The sequence below is a fragment of the Lepus europaeus genome, chromosome 16 (genome assembly GCF_033115175.1).
Source record: "Lepus europaeus isolate LE1 chromosome 16, mLepTim1.pri, whole genome shotgun sequence".
Classification (NCBI taxonomy): Eukaryota; Metazoa; Chordata; class Mammalia; order Lagomorpha; family Leporidae; genus Lepus; species Lepus europaeus.
This window is the reverse complement of record NC_084842.1, coordinates 20,353,127-20,358,875: the sequence shown is the minus strand read 5'-3', so window position 1 is coordinate 20,358,875 and position 5,749 is coordinate 20,353,127.

The following is a 5,749-nucleotide window of genomic DNA, read 5'->3' as shown; positions in this document are numbered from 1 at the left end:
GTGTATCGATTTTGTTTATTTTTTCAAAAGCCAGCTCTTCAATAAAGATCTTTTGTAATTTCTTTTGGAATCAGTTTTGTTGATTTCTTCTCTAATTTTAATTATTTCTCTTCTCCTGCTAGTTTTGGGTTTGGTTTAGTGTAGTTTTTCTATATCATTGAGATGCATTGATAGCTCATTTATTTTGTGCCTTTCCAATTTCTTTTTTAAATAGATTTATTTATTTTATTTGAAAGAGTTACAAAGAGAGAGGAGAGGCAGAGAGAGAGAAAGAGGTCTTCCATCTGATGGTTCACTCCCCAGATGGCTGCAATGGCCGGAGCTGCACCGATCCGAAGCCAGGAGCCAGGAGTTTATTCTAGGTCTCCTAGAATAATAAACAAGGACTTGGGCCATCTTCTACTGCTTTCCCAGGCCTTCTCAGAGAGCTGGATCAGAAGTGGAGCAGCCGGGACTACAACTGCCGCCCATATGGGATGCTGGCACTTCAGGCCAGGACTTTAACCCACTGCACCACAGCGCCGGCCCCTCCAATTTCTTGATATAGGTACCTATTGCTATAAACTTTCCTCTTAACACTGCTTTTTCCGTATCCTATAAGTTGTGTTATCTTCATTTGCTTCCAGAAAGTTTTTGATTTCTCTTTTGATTTCTTCTATGACCCACTGTTCATTCAGGAGCATGTTGTTCAGTCTCCATGTGTTTGCATATGCTCTAGGGATTCCTGATTTGCTAATTTCCAGACTGCTGAAAGTAGAATCCTGAAGCCCCCCCAATACTATTGTATTGGAGTCTACGTCTCCCTTTTAATTCCTTAACATATCCTGTAAATAGCCCAGTGCCCTGTAATTAGGTACATATACGTTTATAATAGTTATATCGTCCTGTTGAATTGATCCCTTAATCATTATATAGTGCTCCCTCTTTGTCTCTTTTAACAGTTTTTGTGTTAAAGTCTATTTTGTCTGATATTAAGATGGGTATGCCAGCTATTTTTTTGGTTTTTGTTGGCATGGAATATCTTTTTACAACCTTTCCCTTTCAGTCTGCATGCACCTTTGTTGGAGAGATGTGTTTCTTGTAAGCAGCAAATAGATGGGTTTTGTTTTTTAATCCATTTAGCCAGTCTGTGTCTTTTAACTGGAGAGTTGAGGGAATTTACATTCAGTGTGACTATTGATAAGTAGTGACTTTGCCCTGCCATTTTTCCAAAGATATTTCTAATATATACGTTGACTTCCTGTGATCTTTTACTGAGACATTTTCTTCCTTTACCTTCTTTTGTATTGTTGAGCATGTTTCTGTGTATAACACATCTTTAAGCGTCTTTTGCAGGGTTGGACGAGTGGTGACAAATTCTTTTTTGTTTTTTTAAAGCTTTTATTTAATGAATATAAATTTCCAAAGTACAGCTTATGGATTACAATGGCTTCCCCCCCATAACTTCCCTCCCACCCACAACACTCCCATTTCCCGCTCGCTCTCCCCTTCCATTCACATGAAAATTCATTTTCAATTCTCTTTATATACAGAAGATCAACTTAGTATATATTAAGTAAAGATATCAACAGTTTGCCCTCACATAGCAACACAAAGTGAAAAATACTGTTGGATAACTAGTTATAGCATTAAATCACAGTGTACAGCACATTAATGACAGAGATCCTGCATGATTTTTTTTTAAAAAAATGATTAATTTTATGTAATTTCTAATTTAACACCAAGTTAATTTTTTTCATTTTCAATTATCTTTATATACAGATCGATTCAATATATACTAAGTAAAGATTTCATCAGTTTGCACCCACACAGAAACACAGAGTGTAAAAATACTGTTTCAGTACTACTTATAGCATTACTTCACATTAGACAACACATTAAGGACAGATCCCACGTGGGACATAAGTACACAGTGACTCTTGATGTTGATTTATCAATTTAACTCTCTTGTTTATGGCGTCAGTAATCTCCCTAGGCTCTAGTCATGAGTTGCTGAGGCTGTGGAAGCCTTTAGGGTTCGCTGACTTCGATCTTATTCTGACAGGGTCATAGTCAAAGTGGAAGTTCTCTCCTCCCTTCAGAGAAAGGTACCTCCTACTTTGATGGCCCCGTTCTTTCCACTGGGATTTCACTCGCAGAGATCTTTCATTTAGGTCTTTTTTTTCTTTTCCATGGTGTCTTGGCTTTCCATGCCTAAAATACTCTCATGGGCTCTTGAGCCAGATCCGAATGCCTTAAGGGCTGATTCTGAGGCCAGAGTGCTATTTAGGACATCTGCCATTCTATGAGTCTGCTGTGTCTCCCCCTTCCCATGTTGGATCCTTCTCTCCCTTTTTGATTTTATCAGTTAGTATTAGCAGACACTAGTTTTGTTTGTGTGATCCCTTTGACTCTTAGACCTTTCAGTGTGATCAATTGTGAACTGAAGATGATCACTTGGACTAGTGAGATGGCATTGGTACATGCCACCTTGATGGGATTGTGTTGGAATCCCCTGGCACGTTTCTAACTCCATCATTTGGGGCAAGTCCGATTGAGCATGTCCCAAATTGTACATCTCCTCCCTCTCTTTTTCTCATTCTTATATTTAACAGGGATCACTTTTCAGTTAAAATTTAAACACCTAAGAATAATTGTGTGTTAATTACAGAGTTCAACCACTAGTACTAGAACAAAAAAATACTAAAATGGATAAAGTATTACATTGTACAAAAACAGTCAGCACAAGAGCTGATCAAGATACTGTTTTTCATAGTGTCCGTTTAACTTCCACAGGTTTCCCCTTTGGTGCTCAGTTAGTTGTCGCCGATCAGGGAAAACAAATGATATTTGTCCCTTTTGGACTGGCTTAATTCACTCAGCATGATGTTTTCCAGATTCCTCCATCTTGTTGCAAATGACTGGGTTTCATTGTTCCTTACTGCTGTATAATATTCTATGGAGTACATGTCCCATAATTTCTTTATCTGTTGATGGGCATTTGGGTTGGTTCCAGGTCTTAGCTATTGTGAATTGAGCTGCAATAAACATTAATGTGCAGACAGCTTTTTTGTTTGCCAATTTAATTTCCTTTGGGTAAATTCCAAGGAGTGGGATGGCTGTGTTGAATGGTAGGGTTATATTCAGGTTTCTGAGGAATCTCCAGACTGACTTCCATAGTGGCTTAACCAGTTTGCATTCCCACCAACAGTGGGTTAGTGTCCCTTTTTCCCCACATCCTCTCCAGCATCTGTTGTTGGTAGATTTCTGAATGTGAGCCATTCTAATCGGGGTGAGGTGAAACCTCATTGTTGTTTTGATTTGCATTTCCCTGATTGCTAGTGAACTTGAACATTTTTTCATGTGTCTGTCAGCCATTTGGATTTCCTCTTTTGAAAAATGTCTATTGAGGTCTTTGGCCCATCTCTTAAGTGGGTTGTTTGTTTTGATGTTGTGGAGTTTCTTGATTTCTTTGTAGATTCTGGTTATCAACCCTTTATCTGTTGCGTAGTTTGCAAATATTTTTTCCCATTCTGTCGGTTGCCTATTCACTTTCATGACTGTTTCTTTTGAAGTACAGAAACTTCTCAATTTGATGCAATCCCAAATGTTAATTTTGGTTTTTACTGCCTGTGCTCCTGGGGTCTTTTCCAAGAAGTCTTTGCCAGTACCTATATCTTGCAGGGTTTCTCCAATGCTCTCTAATAATTTGATGGTGTTGGGTCATAGATTTAACTCTTTAATCCATGATGAGTGAATTTTTGTGTAAGGTGAAAGGTAGGGGTCTTGATTCATGCTCTGCACGTGGAAATCCAATTTTCCCAGCAGCATTTATTGAATAGACTGTCCTTACTCCAGGGATTGGTTTTGGATCTTAGATCAAATAAAAGTTGGCTGTAGATGTTTGGATTGATTTCTGGTGTTTCTATTCTGTTCCATTGGTCTATCCATCTGTTTCTGTACCAGTACCATGCTGTTTTGATAACAACTGCCCTGTAGTATGCCCTGAAATCTGGTATTGCGATGCCTCTTGCTTTGTTTTTGTTGTACAAGATTGCTTTGGCTATTCGAGGTCTCCTGTGTCTCCATATGAATTTCAGCATCATTTTTTCCAGATCTGAGATGAATGTCTTTGGTATCTTGATTGGTATTGCATTGAATGTATAAATTGCTTTTGGGAGAATAGACATTTTGATGATATTGATTCTTCCAGTTCATGAGCATGGAAGATTTCTCCATTTTTTGGTATCCTCTTCTATTTCTTTCTTTAAGGTTTTGTAGTTTTCATCGTAGAGATCTTTAACGTCCTTGGTTAAGTTTATTCCATGGTATTTGATTGTTTTTGTAGCTATTGTGAATGGGATTGATCTTAGAAGTTCTTCCTCAGCCGTGGCATTGCCTGTGTATACAAAAGCTGTTGATTTTTGTGCATTGATATTATATCCTGCTACTTTGCCAAACTCTTCTATGAGTTCCAGTAGACTCTTAATAGAGTTCTTTGGGTCCCCTAAATAAAGAATCATATCGTCTGCAAAGAGAGGGTTTGAGTTCTTCCTTCCCAATTTGTATCCCTTTAATTTCTTTTTCTTGCCTAATAGCTCTGGCTAAAACTTCCAGAACTATATTGAATAGCAGTGGTGAGAGTGGGCATCCCTGTCTGGTACCAGATCTCAGCGGAAATGCTTCTAACTTTTCCCCATTCAATAGGATACTGGCTGTGGGTTTTTCATACATTGCTTTGATTGTATTGAGGAATGTTCCTTCTATACCCAGTTTGCTTAGGGTTTTCATCATGAAAGTGTGTTGTATTTTATCAAATGCTTTCTCTGCATCTATTGAGAGAATCATATGGTTTTTCTTCTGCATTCTGTTTATGTGGTGTATCACGTTGATTGTTTTGCGAACATTGTACCATCTCTGCCTACCAGGGATAAATCCCAATTGGCTTGGGTGGATGATCTTTCTGATGTGTTGTTGCATTCTTTTGGCAGGAATTTTATTGAGGATTTTTGCTTCTATGTTCACCAGGGATATTGGTCTGTAATTCTCTTTCAATGCTGCATCTTTTTCCGGCTTAGGAATTAAGGTGATGCTGGCTTCATAGAAAGAATTTGGGAGGATTCCCTCTTTTTCGGTTGCTCTGAATAGTTTGAGGAGAATTGCAGTTAATTCTTCTTTAAATGTCTGGTAGAATTCAGCAGTGAATCCATCTGGTCCTGGGCTCTTCTTTGTGGGAGGTCCTTTATTACTGTTTCAATTTCTGTCTCAGTTATGGGTCTTTTTAGATATTCTATGTCTTCCTGGTTCAATTTAGGTAGGTTGTATGTGTCCAGGAATCTATCCATTTCTGATAGATTTCCCTGTTTGCTGGCATACAAGTCCTTGTAGTAATTTCTGATGATCCTTTTTATTTCTGTGGTGTCTGTTTTTACGTTTCCATTTTCATCTCTGATTTTATTGATTTGGGTCTTTTCTTTTTTTAGTTAGTTGGGCCAATGGGGTATCAATTTTGTTTATTTTTTCAAAAATCCAGCTCCTCGTTTGGCTAATTTTTTGTCATTTTTTTTTATTCAATCCTGTTGATTTCTTCTCTGATTTTAATTATTTCCCTTGTCCTGCTAGCTTTGGGTCTGGTTTGCTGCTGAATTTCTAGATCCTTGAGATGAACTGAAAGCTCATCTATTTGGTGCCTTTCCAATATCTTGATGTAGGCACCTATTGATATAAACTTTCCTCTTAACACTGCTTTTGCTGTACCCCATAGGTTTTG